Source organism: Natrix helvetica (assembly GCF_964273705.1).
Source record: "Natrix helvetica genome assembly, chromosome: 6".
In the NCBI taxonomy this organism is placed as follows: domain Eukaryota; kingdom Metazoa; phylum Chordata; class Lepidosauria; order Squamata; family Natricidae; genus Natrix; species Natrix helvetica.
Window position 1 is genome coordinate 49,544,401 of NC_138553.1, and position 12,208 is coordinate 49,556,608.

Below are 12,208 nucleotides of genomic sequence, written 5' to 3' on the forward strand. Positions count from 1 at the left end.
GAGCAGCTGGAGAAACAGATTCAGATTATCATTCACAGTGAAGTAGCTGATTGGTCTTGTTCCTTCCCTCTTTTGTCTATCCCATTAAAGAGGTACCTCTCTATGCTATATTCTTTTTCTATTATTTTTTATAATTGCTTCCTCAACTTACAACCATTTGTTTAGTGACTGTTAGAAGTTACTACGGCACTGAAAAAAGTGTCTTATGACTGTTTTTTACATTTAAGACTGTTGCAGCACCCCCGTGGTCAAGTGATCAGAATTTGTACGCTTGACAACTGACTTGTATTTATGACAGTTGCAGTGTCACATGATCACCTTTTGCAACTTTCTGCAAGCAAAGTCTGTGGGGAAGCCACATTCCTCTAACAACTGTTACTAACTTAACTATTGCAGTGATTCACAACAATTGTGGCAAGAAAGGTTGTAAAATGGGGCAAAACTCACTTAAGTCACTCACTCACTGTCTTGTTTAGCAATAGACATTTTAGGCTCAATTGTGGTTATAAGTGAAGGACTATCTGTATCATACTTCTGTCCTACTACAATTTAACAGTTCCTGATGGCTTAGAGACTATTTTCCCTGTCCTCTTTTACTGCTGAATATTTTTAATTGAAGTTTAATAACACTGCTCTCCTAAATTTTTTACTTATTTTAGAAATGTAAATCTTGATCTTGGTGACAAATTGTTTTAGACTCCTGCCTATTTCCTTTCTAATAAATACTGTATTTTTCGGAGTATAAGATGCAACGGGGTATAAGAGTATAAGACGCACCAAGATTTTTAAAAGGTAAATTAAAAAAAAAGTTTTTTTTACACTCTACAGGCATCCCAAACCCTCTTCACGCCTCATTTTTTGTGAAAAACGGGGCATGCAGAAAGTTTGAGAGGCCTGCAAAGTGCTCCTGGGGGCTGCCCCCCCCAAAAGGAGCAGAAAATGGCTCGTTGTTTGCAAAAAGAGCATAGGCTTATAGAGTGCTCCTGGGGGCTGGGGGGCAAAAACGAGCAAAAATGGGCCATTTTTCACTCACTTTTGCTCTCCCCAGCCCCCAGGAGCACTTTGCAGGCCTCCCGCATCCTCTGCATGTCCATTTTTGTGAAGGGGTGGGGTTTCGGGAAGCCAAAAATGCTGTATTCAGTGTGTAAGACACACCCAGATTTTCACCCTCTTTTTTGTGGAAAAAGGTGTGTCTTACACTCCGAAAAATAGGGTAAGTAAAAGTGAATATGTTGTGTTTGTGTCTGTCTGTCTGTGTGAGAGGGAGAGGGGAGGAGGGAAAAGAGAGTGCACACATTGGTGCTCAAAATTGAGAAGAAAAATAAAACTGAAGTCCACCATTCTGGGATGAAAATGAGAGGGTTTTTTTTAGGGGGGAGTTATACATGTGCCTTTTTGTGATAGGATACAATAGAATAGAATTCTTTATTGGCCAAGTGTGTGACTGGACACACGAAGAATTTGTCTTTGGTGTATATGTTCTCAATGTACATAAGAAGAATAAAATACATTCGTCAAGAATAAAAAGATACAAGACTTAGTGATAGTCAAGGTTGCTAATAAGCTATCAAATTGCATTAGGAGGTAAACATGTAATAATAAAATGTAATAAAACACAGTTATTTATTATTTATTTATTTTATTAATCCAATTTATATGCCGCACCCTCTCCACCAAGGGACTCGGGGCGGCGTACAATTTATTATACAACAAATAAATAACAAGGAGGAGATATACAAAAAGCATTGTACAACACATAATAAATAAATAATTAATTAAAAACAGCAAAATGCAAGTAAAAACAATTAAAATACCCAAAGTCAAACTTATTATTTACAATTTTATCCAGAGGGATTAGAAAATAGCTATAATTCAGGCCAGGCCGGCTAGTTGGAACAGGTGGGTCTTGAGTTTCGTGCAGAAGGAGCGGAGATCGGTTGCTGTCCTAATGTCGGGGGGGAGGTCATTCCAGAGGGCTGGGCCCATCACAGAGAAGGCCCTGCCCCTCGGCGCCGCCCTTTGGCATTGCTTGGTGGACGGCACCCGGAGAAGTCCCTCCCTGTGAGAGTGAATTGGTCGCAGGGATGTATGGGGCAGGATACGATCCCGCAAATAGCTAGGTCCTGTGCCATGGAGCGCTTTAAAGATAGTGATCAACACCTTGAAACGCACCCGAAAGACTACAGGGAGCCAGTGCAGTTCGCGCAGGAGAGGTGTCACATGGGAGTACCTCGTACTCCCCATCACTGCCCGCGCGGCCGCATTCTGGACCAACTGCAGTCCTCGGGTGCATCTCAAGGGAAGCCCCATGTAAAGAGCATTACAGTAATCCAGACGAGACATCACCAGCGCATGAGTGACTGTGCGAAGGGCATCCTGGTCCAATAGGGGGCGCAATTGGCGCACCAGGCGAACCGGGTGGAACGCCCCCCTTGCCACGGCTGCCACATGGTCATCCATAGACAGCCGGGCATCTAGGAGGACGCCCAAATTGCGCGCCCGTTCCACGGGGGCCAGTTGGTCGCCCCCAATGGCCAGCGATGGAGTCAGCTGGTTGAACCGAGAGGCCGGTAGCCACAGCCACTCCGTCTTGGAGGGGTTGAGCTTAAGTCTGTTGTCTCCCATCCAGATCCATACGGCTTCCAGACACCGGGACATCACGTCAACGGCCTCGTTGGGGTGGTTCGGGGTGGAAATGTACAGCTGAGTATCGTCAGCGTACAGATGGTATCCCACCCCAAAACCATGGATGATCTCACCCAGCGGTTTCATATATGTGTTGAACAGGAGAGGCGAGAGGACCGACCCCTGTGGCACCCCACAAGTGAGTGGCCTCAGGGTCGACCGCTGCTCCCCTGCCAACACACATTGCATCCGGTCGGAGAGGTAGGAGCAGAACCACCGTAAAACGGTGCCCCTTACTCCCAGCCCCTCCAGCCGTCGCAATAGGATACCATGGTCGATGGTATCGAAAGCCACTGAGAGGTCTAACAGAACCAGGATAGAGGAACAACCCCTATCCTTGGCTCTCCAGAGATCATCAACCAACGCGACCAAGGCCGTCTCCGTGCTGTGCCCGGGTCGGAAACCGGACTGGCACGGGTCTAGATAGTCAGTTTCCTCCAGGTGGCGTGGGAACTGCGCAGCCACCACACTCTCTACAACCTTCACTAAAAAGGGAAGGTTGGAGACCGGACGATAATTAGCTAGCTCAGTTGGGTCCAGCGAAGGCTTCTTGAGTAAGGGCCTCACAACCGCCTCTTTCAAGGCGGCTGGTAGGAACCCCTCACTCAACGAAGCGTTCACCATTCCCAAGAGCCAGCCTCGTGTGACCTCCCAGGATGCCAGTACAAGCCAGGAGGGACATGGGTCCAATAAACATGTGGTGGCTCGCAGTCGCCCACGCAACCTGTCCAAATCATCGGAGGCAACAGAGTCAAACTCCTCCCAGAATGGTCTCTCAAGACTGGCCTCGGACGTCTCCCCTGGATCACTGAGGGAGATCCATTCCCTCCGGATCTGAGCGATTTTATCCTGCAGATATTCCCCAAATTCCTCTGCTCTGCCCTGCAGAGGGGCTTCCCGTGGCCTCTGTGATAGAAGAGAGTGGGTCACCCGAAACAGGGCGGCAGGGCGGTTATCTGCGGATGCAATGAGAGTGGCACAATATCGACATTTGGCCACTCTCAATGCCACAAGGTATGTCCTTAAGTAGGCTCTTACCTGTGTTCGGTCAGATTCGGAACGGGAAGATCTCCATCTGCTCTCTAGGCGTCTCTTATGGCGTTTCATCACCCTCAGCTCCTCGGTAAACCAAGGGGCCAGGGTGGTTCTTTGCCGTAAGAGTGGCCGCAAAGGCGCAACCCGGTCTAGGGCCCCGGCGGCCGCACTATTCCATGCGGCCACCAGGTCCTCCGTCCGGGAGCGGGTCAGGTCGACAGGAAGTGGCCCAAGCTCCGTCTGGAACCTTTGCGGTTCCATCAGGCGCCTGGGGCGGAACCATCTCGGACATTTTGGTTCCGCCTCCCCGCGGTGGGGGGTAGGACCAGGGAAGTCAAGCCGGAGAAGTGAGTGATCTGACCATGACAGGGGTGTGATGGTTAAGTCCCCTATTCCCAGATCACTCGCCCACTGGCCAGAGACAAAAACAAGATCCAGTGTGTGACCTCCCTCGTGTGTGGGGCCCTGAATTACTTGAGTCAGGTCCATGGCTGTCATGGAAGCCATGAACTCCCGAACCACCTCGGATGCTTCTCCCATCGACGGCAAGTTGAAATCCCCCATAACTAACAGTCTGGGGGTCTCAACTGCCATCTCTGCGATCAGCTCGAGGAGTTCGGGCAGGGCTGCTGATGTATAGCGAGGAGCCAAGTATACAATCAGCAAGCCCAACTGTCTCCCTGGGCCCCACCTCATACTCAGAGACTCACACCCAGATGTCTGTGGCACAGTGAGCTCTCTCGGTTCCAGACTCTCCCGTATGATCACCGCTACCCCACCACCCCTCCCCTGGGCCCGTGGCTGGTGGAATACACGGTAGCCTGGTGGGCACATTTCCACGAGGGACAAGCCACCCTCGTGGCCCAACCAGGTCTCCGTTATTCCTGCGAGGTCAGGCTCCCCCTCAGAAATCAAGTCTTTTATGAGGGGGGCCTTATTAACTATTATTATTATTATTATTATTATTATTATTATTATTATTATTATTATTATTATTATTATTATTATTATTATTATTATTATTATTATTATTATTATTATTATTATTATTATTATTATTATTATTCATATTTATAGACCGCCCCCTCTCCCAAAAGGGACTCGGGGCGGTGTACAGTCACTAAAATGCGTTATAAAATACATACATAAAACAGTTAAATAATTAAATACGTAGGTGGAGGAGGTTGCAAGACTGTATATAGAATAATAAATATAGTACATTAAAAGCTCTAATAACCCAAGAGTTAAAATATTACCCAAAATTGCCCATTAAAATATATCCATCGGGAGGTAAAAACTAAGAATGTGCCAGGCCAGCTAATCGAAACAGGTGAGTCTTCAATTTTTGACGGAAGGAACGGAAGTCAGTGGTAGTTCTAATGTCGGGGGGGAGGTCATTCCAGAGGGTTGGGCCCATCACAGAGAAGGTCCTACCCCTAGGCGTCGCCCGCTGGCACTGCCTAGTGGACGGCACCAGTAGTAGTCCCTCCCTGTGAGAGCGGATTGGTCGTAGGGATGTGTGCGGGAGGATACGATCCCGCAGGTAACTGGGTCCTGTGCCATGGAGCGCTTTAAAGATGGTAATCAATACCTTGAAACGCACCCGAAAAACCACAGGTAGCCAGTGCAGCTCGCGCAGGAGAGGTGTCACGTGGGAGTATCTTGAGCTCCCCATAATCACCTGTGCGGCTGCGTTCTGGACTAGCTGTAGTCTTCGGATGCGTCCCAAGGGAAGCCCCATGTAGAGGGCATTGCAGTAGTCCAGGCGAGATGTCACCAGCGCATGAGTGACCGTGCGTAGGGCATCCCGGTCCAGTAGGGGGCGCAATTGACGCACCAGGCGAACCTGGTGGAACGCCCCCCTTGCCACGGCTGCCACATGGTCATCCATAGACAGCCGGGCATCTAGGAGGACGCCCAAATTGCGCGCCCGCTCCACAGGGGGGAGTTGTTCACCCCCTATGGCCAGCGATGGAGTTAGCTGGCTGAACCGGGGTGCCGGTAGCCACAGCCACTCAGTCTTGGAGGGGTTGAGTTTGAGTCTGTTGTCCCCCATCCAGACCCCGACGGCTTCCAAACACCGGGACATCACTTCGACAGCCTCGTTGGGGTGGTTTGGGGTTGAGATGTACAGCTGCGTATCATCAGCGTACAGATGGTATTCAACCCCAAAACCACGGATGATCTCCCCCAGCGGCTTCACATATGCGTTGAACAGGAGGGGCGAGAGGACCGACCCCTGCGGCACTGCACAAGAGAGTGGCCTCAGGGTCGACCTCTGCCCCCCTGTCAACACACATTGCATCCGGTCAGAGAGGTAGGAGCCGAACCACCGTAGAACGGTGCCTCTGACTCCCATCCCCCCCAGCCGGCGCAATAGGATACCATGGTCGATGGTATCAAAGGCCGTTGAGAGGTCTAATAGGACCAGGATAGAGGAACAACCTCTATCTCTGGCCCTCCAGAGATCATCAACCAACGCGACCAAGGCTGTCTCCGTGCTGTGCCCGGGTCGGAAACCGGACTGGCGTGAGTCTAGATATTCGGATTCGTCGAGGTGTCGCGGAAATTGCTGCGCCACCACATTCTCAACAACCTTCACCAAAAAGGGAAGGTTGGAGACTGGACGGTAATTAGCTAGTTCCGTTGGGTCCAGTGAAGGCTTCTTGAGCAGGGGCCTCACCACCGCCTCTTTCAAGGCGGTTGGCAAGGATCCCTCACCCAACGAAGCGTTCACCAGGCCCAGAAGCCAGCCTCGTGTCGTCTCCCAGGATGCCAGTACCAGCCAGGAGGGACACGGGTCCATTGAACATGTGGTGGGTCGCAGCCGTCCACGTAACCTGTCCAAATCCTCGGGGGCAACAGAGTCAAACTCCTCCCAGAGTGGTCTCACAAGACTCGCTGTTGACGGCTCGTCCGGTCCACTGAAGGGGGCCCATCCGCTCCGGATCTGAGCGACTTTGTCCGGCAGATATTCCCCAAACTCCTCTGCTCTTCCCTGCAGGGGTGCCCCCCGCGTCCTCTGTGATAGGAGGGAGCGGGTCACCCAAAACAGGGCGGCAGGGCGGTTATCGGCGGACGCAATAAGAGCGGCACAATGTCTACGTTTGGCCGCCCTTAATGCCACAAGGTAAGTCCGCAAGTAGGCTCTTACCTGTGCTCGATCAGATTCGGAGCGTGAGGACCTCCACCTGCTCTCTAGACGTCTCCTGTGGCGTTTCATCACCCTCAGCTCCTCGGTAAACCAAGGAGCCCGGGTGGAAAGCTGCCGCAGGAGACGTCGCAAAGGCGCAACCCGGTCCAAGGCCCCAGCCGCCGCCCTATTCCAGGCGGCCACTAGGTCCTCCGACCGGGAGCGGGTCAGGGCTATAGGTATTGGCCCAAGCTCCGTCTGGAATCTATCCGGTTCCATCAGGTGCCTGGGGCGGTACCAGCTTAGACAGTCTGGTTCCGCCTCCTCGCGGTGGGAGGTAGCGCCAGGAAAGTTCAGCCAGAGAGATGAGTGATCAGACCATGACAGGGGCGTGATGACTAAATCCCCCATTCCCAGATCACTCATCCACTGCTCAGATACGAAAACAAGGTCCAATATGTGACCACCTTCGTGAGTGGGGCCCTGAACTAATTGGGTCAGATCCATGGCCGTCATGGAAGCCATGAACTCCCGAGCCACCTCAGAAGCCTCTCCCGTCGACGGCAAGTTGAAATCCCCCATAACCAGAAGCTTGGGGGTCTCAACTGCCGTTTCCGAGATGAGCTCGAGGAGCTCGGGCAGGGCTGCTGATGCATAGCGAGGAGCCAAGTATACAATCAGCAAGCCCCACTGCCTCCCTGGGCCCCATTTCACACCAAGGGACTCACACCCGGGTATCTGAGGAACAGTGAACTCTCTCGGCTCCAAACATTCCCGAATAACTACCGCCACCCCACCACCCTTACCCAGGGCCCGGGGCTGATGAAATGCCCGGAAACCCGGTGGGCACATTTCCACGAGGGGCAGACCGCCCTCGTGGCCCAACCAGGTCTCCGTTATCCCTGCAAGGTCTAGCTCCCCCTCTGAGATCAACTCATTGATGAGGGGGGCCTTGTTAATCACAGACCTTGCATTGCAAAGCATCAGCCGCAGGCCCTGGCTCTGTAGCTCCTGACCACCCAGACTGCGGGGGTTAGTACAAACGACCGGGCGTAGCCAGCAGCCACGGTCTCCCAACCGACCTTGGGATCTTCTCCTGTCCTCGCATCCCCCTCTCCCCACGACCGTTGTAATAAAACAACCCTCCGTTGAAATGACCTTTCCCCCCCCCACCTCGTTCCCTTCCTTCCTGGACTCACCTGTTTGCCTGGCACTGGCTTCCCTCCCGGTCTGATGGACCCTTCCCCCCACCCTGGAACCCCCTAAAAAAGATACAAAGCATTTAATTAAAAAACCCCTTAGCTTCCGTTTCCTGCACCTCTCGGGGTTGACAAACCCGTCATCGAGGCGGGCCCTTGAGAGAGCCAAGGGCCATGCCTGCGAGAGAGGGGCCTCCCGCAGGCGGAGCAGGTCTGACCTCAGGTAAATTGATATAAGAATCCAGTGGGGTTAAGGTGCTGCAGATGGTAACAAAGTCAGTAGGGGGGGGGTAAGAGGCAGAATCCTGTTCGTATTTGGATGAGGATGGGGGGGGGGCAGATAGAAGTCCAAATGTCCAGATGGTGCAGGCATAATAGAGGTGGCAAAGATGATAAACGATGATAAACGATGATAAAAGATGACAAAAGATGACAAAAGTGGGTGAAAGCCCTATATGGTCCCGAGTGGGCATAAGATGGTCCCAGGTGAGCATGAGCTCATGGACAGAAGTCTAGGGTCCTCAGTGGGTGGGGGGGCGTTCTTAGCTTAGGCCTGCTTGATCCAGGCACCACTCCGGCCTCTCCATGGCCCTAGGCCCGATCTTCCGGTAGCTTCTGCTGTTCTAGACCACCCCCGGCCATCGTCCTGTAACTCCAGACTCTGTCCTGGCTCCCTCCCAAAAAGCCCAAAAACCTCATATTCCAGGCTCTCACCCAGCGTTCCAATATCCTGATGTTAAGCCTTCGGCGTCTTCTTATTAGTGCTGGCTGGTCTGCAGGCGGGGGGAGCCACCAGGGGGCGCTCGGAGATAGCAGATCTTCAGCAAGGCCCCCTGGTAGCGGCGTCTCCTCTCCCGTTCTTCTCATTGCCGCCGCTGCCATCTCTGCCGTTTTCTCAGCTGCTCAGCTCCATTCTGCTCAGCCAGTCCCAGCCCTGCCAGTCACTCTCACGGACGTCTCCTTACTCCCTCCGCCATCGCCTGCGCCAAACACATGCACGCCGTCGCCGTTCCTCTTCCTGCCTTCAGCCCCGGCCCCCGCATCCATTTTCCAGCCTCTCACCTCTCTCCGGCCTCTCTCCGGCCTCTCTCCGGTCTCCCCGGCCTCCCCGACCACCCTGACGGACCGAAATAGGTCCAAAGCAGGCCAGGGTGGTTCAGCAGTCCGACTCTCGGCCCTCGGATGGAACGAGGGCCAGCAGCAACCCCTTCCCCCCCATTGGGGCTCCGCTACAGTTCCTGGAGCTCAAGAGGCGACCGCCATCGCCGGAAGCTCCTCCTCCTCCTCAGACCTTGCATTACACAGCATCAGCCTTAGGCCCGGGCTCTGTCGATCCTGGCCACCTAGTATGCGGGGGTTGGTACAAATGACCGGGCGTGTCCAACGACCACGGTCTCCCAACCGACTGCAGGTATTATGTCTGTCCTCGCACCTACCCCTCCCTACGACCGTTGGTATAACACAGCCCTCTGTAGGAATGTTATTTCCCCCCCTCTCCCTCGCTCCGCTCACTCCCCTCTTGACCACACCTGTTCGCCTGGCACTAATCCCATTCCTGGTCGGTTTAACCCTCCCCTCCCCTTTGGAACCCCTTAAAACTATTAAAAAGCTTTTGATTAAAAAACCCCTGAGCTTCCGTTTCCTCCACCTCTCTGGGTTAACAAACCCGTCATTAAGGTGGGCCCTAGAAAGGGCAGAGGGCCATATCTGCGAAAGGGGGGACTCTCGCAGCCGCAGTAGATCTAAACTCGAATAAATATTGTCTTGTTATACACAGGGCCGCATATGTTTTCAGGTGCTGTGGTTGTTTTTCTGTAGTTGTTTCTTCTGATTTTTAAAGCCGGATTTCCTACAAAAGGGGGTAGTTGACCATCCCTGATGGAAAGGATGGGATGTTGGATTGCCAGCTGGTCTGTAGATGGCGCTAAGATGTAATTTATGGTGGGCGGTAGAAGTGAGCCCAAAGTCAAGATGGTCTGGTTAGTAGCTCGGAGTAAACCAATGGAAGAGGCAAGGGGCAAGTTGTCAAAAAAGCAAAGCACAAATCATACCCAAAGCTGTGTTCCAAGGTCCGTAGGATTATCCCAATCTCCTCCACAATCTTCCTAGGGTCTTCCGGCGCTGTTCTGCGCCTCGGGCCTCATACTCCCTTTCGCGCGCGCGCCTCCGCTGGTCTGGCAATTATGGCGACTCAGGAGTTCGGTGCTCGGCGTCTCCAACCGTCTCCGTCGCCGCTGCCTCCATGCCGTCTCCTTAGGGCCGCTCGGGTTATCAGGGTCGTCCCAGCGCTGTTATTCCCCCGCCATTCCTCCATTTCGCGCCGTCCTCCGTCCCCCACCACCTCACACGAAGCCATTCAAAAACGCTCCAAACGCTCCAAGCGCCAAACGCCAGCTCCGAGCAATCCTCCGGTTCCAGCTCCAGCCGGCCATTCTCCTACTCCCGTCCGGCTATCCGACCCCCCCGATGCGCCAACCTGGATCCAGGACAACGCCAGGGGTGGTCGCCAACAGACTCCCCCGACCCTTGAGGTGAAAACAGGGCCGGCAGAATCCCTACTCCTCAAAAAGCCCCCGCGGTCCTCCGGAGCTTAGAGGCAAGCCGCCATTCCCTCCCAGAAGCTCCTCCTCCCCTGTAAGTTATGCTTACAGCCATAATTAATACTGGCAAGTCTGCTAAGTGAAGCAATCATTAACGGGGGAAATAATGTGACCTTGTCTCTGCTTCCTGCTCCCTTGCCATTTCCTTTAGAATGCTCAAGTGCCTGCTTACTGTCTTATACACATGAAAAGCAATGAGATTGCTGAGGCAACCTGGAGTTGGTAGCCACAGGTATGCTAGACAAACAGCATACAGTGTCTTGAAATCCTTTTTTCTCCAATCTCTTTTCTGGAAGCTAGGAAACAAGTGATTTCTCTTGGCAATCTCTCCTTTGCCTGACCATTTTCCCCCTTCCACAGAATGGAGAGATTGGAGAGGAAGAAATTTCAAGAGTTAGTGCTTTGCATAGCACATTGCAGGTCCCAGCCCCAGATTGCTTTTGTAATTATATTGCTTTTGATGTATAGAAGAAGAAACAACTTACTTCCTTGCAATTCCTTTCTCTTTAATATCTCTGCTCTACAAAGTGGGGGGAAAGAAAATCTTTCATTTATATGATTACATTGGGAATCAACACTTCAGTATCTACATTTATGAGACAGAAACTACTGAGGAATTTTGATGATTTCTTTATAGAATGGGGGACTAGTAATATTCCCTCTTACATGCCCTATTTCAATATTGAGTCCAGAGAACAAGTTGAGAGGATGTGCAGAAACTGTTGGAGCAAAGAGTGAGGAAAAATCCCATTGCAAAATTAGAAAAATTATGGAGTGGAGTCTGTTCTCACTCTCTGATCCTGTTCTTAATATATTTTGTTAGTTGTATTTTATTTAATATTTTAAAATATTTAATATTTTACATTAGTTTGTACAATGTTTCCCTAAGAAAATATAATGAGAATAGAGTAGTTTCTAATCCTGTATTAAAACATGACCTTCATAGATCTTGAATAACACCAGGTTTGAATTGCCTATATGTAAAAGAAATACCTTCATGCTAATGAAGAATAGTGATGTGTTTCTCATTAAGCTGAATACCTTGGGGTGGTTTGCTAATAGGTAAAAAAATGCCACTGAGGGATTAATTCAATCTTTCCTAAGAGGGCCTGCTGTCATCTTTTAAAAGAACCTTCTTGTGTTTGTGTGACTTGCTAATTAGGTGGTAGCAGAACTGTTTTATAGAAAATCTCACCCTGTAAAGGAGTAGAAAGGATAGATAGACTGTACTATTGTGGTTTAAAATCTAAATATTATAGTTACATAGATCAAACATAGGAAGAGCCGTGTTCCTTTGGGTTACTGTACTATTGCGGGGAGATCTATCATGCTATCTAGATGCTTATTCACAGCTGCTTTTGTTTTCTTGAGCAGAACAGACAATCCCAGTTAAAACAATTGTAATTTGGAAGAAAATGTAACTGGTCCTACATCCTACAATGGCTGCAAGGAATTGTCAGTGATAAATCTATCATTTCACCTATGTAGAAAGCCAGACTGGAGGGGTGAAAAACAGTCTCTACTTGGATGAGGAAGTTGATAAAAAATGGGTAACA

The 12,208-nt window shown here is 51.0% G+C and overlaps 1 protein-coding gene across 2 annotated transcripts in view; it reads left to right on the top strand.

The window, feature by feature from the left end:
* The window catches only part of PPM1H (protein phosphatase, Mg2+/Mn2+ dependent 1H), a 115,726-nt gene that overhangs the window by 94,262 nt on the left and 9,256 nt on the right, over positions 1 to 12,208 (top strand). The gene's annotated exons all lie outside the window — the stretch shown is intronic.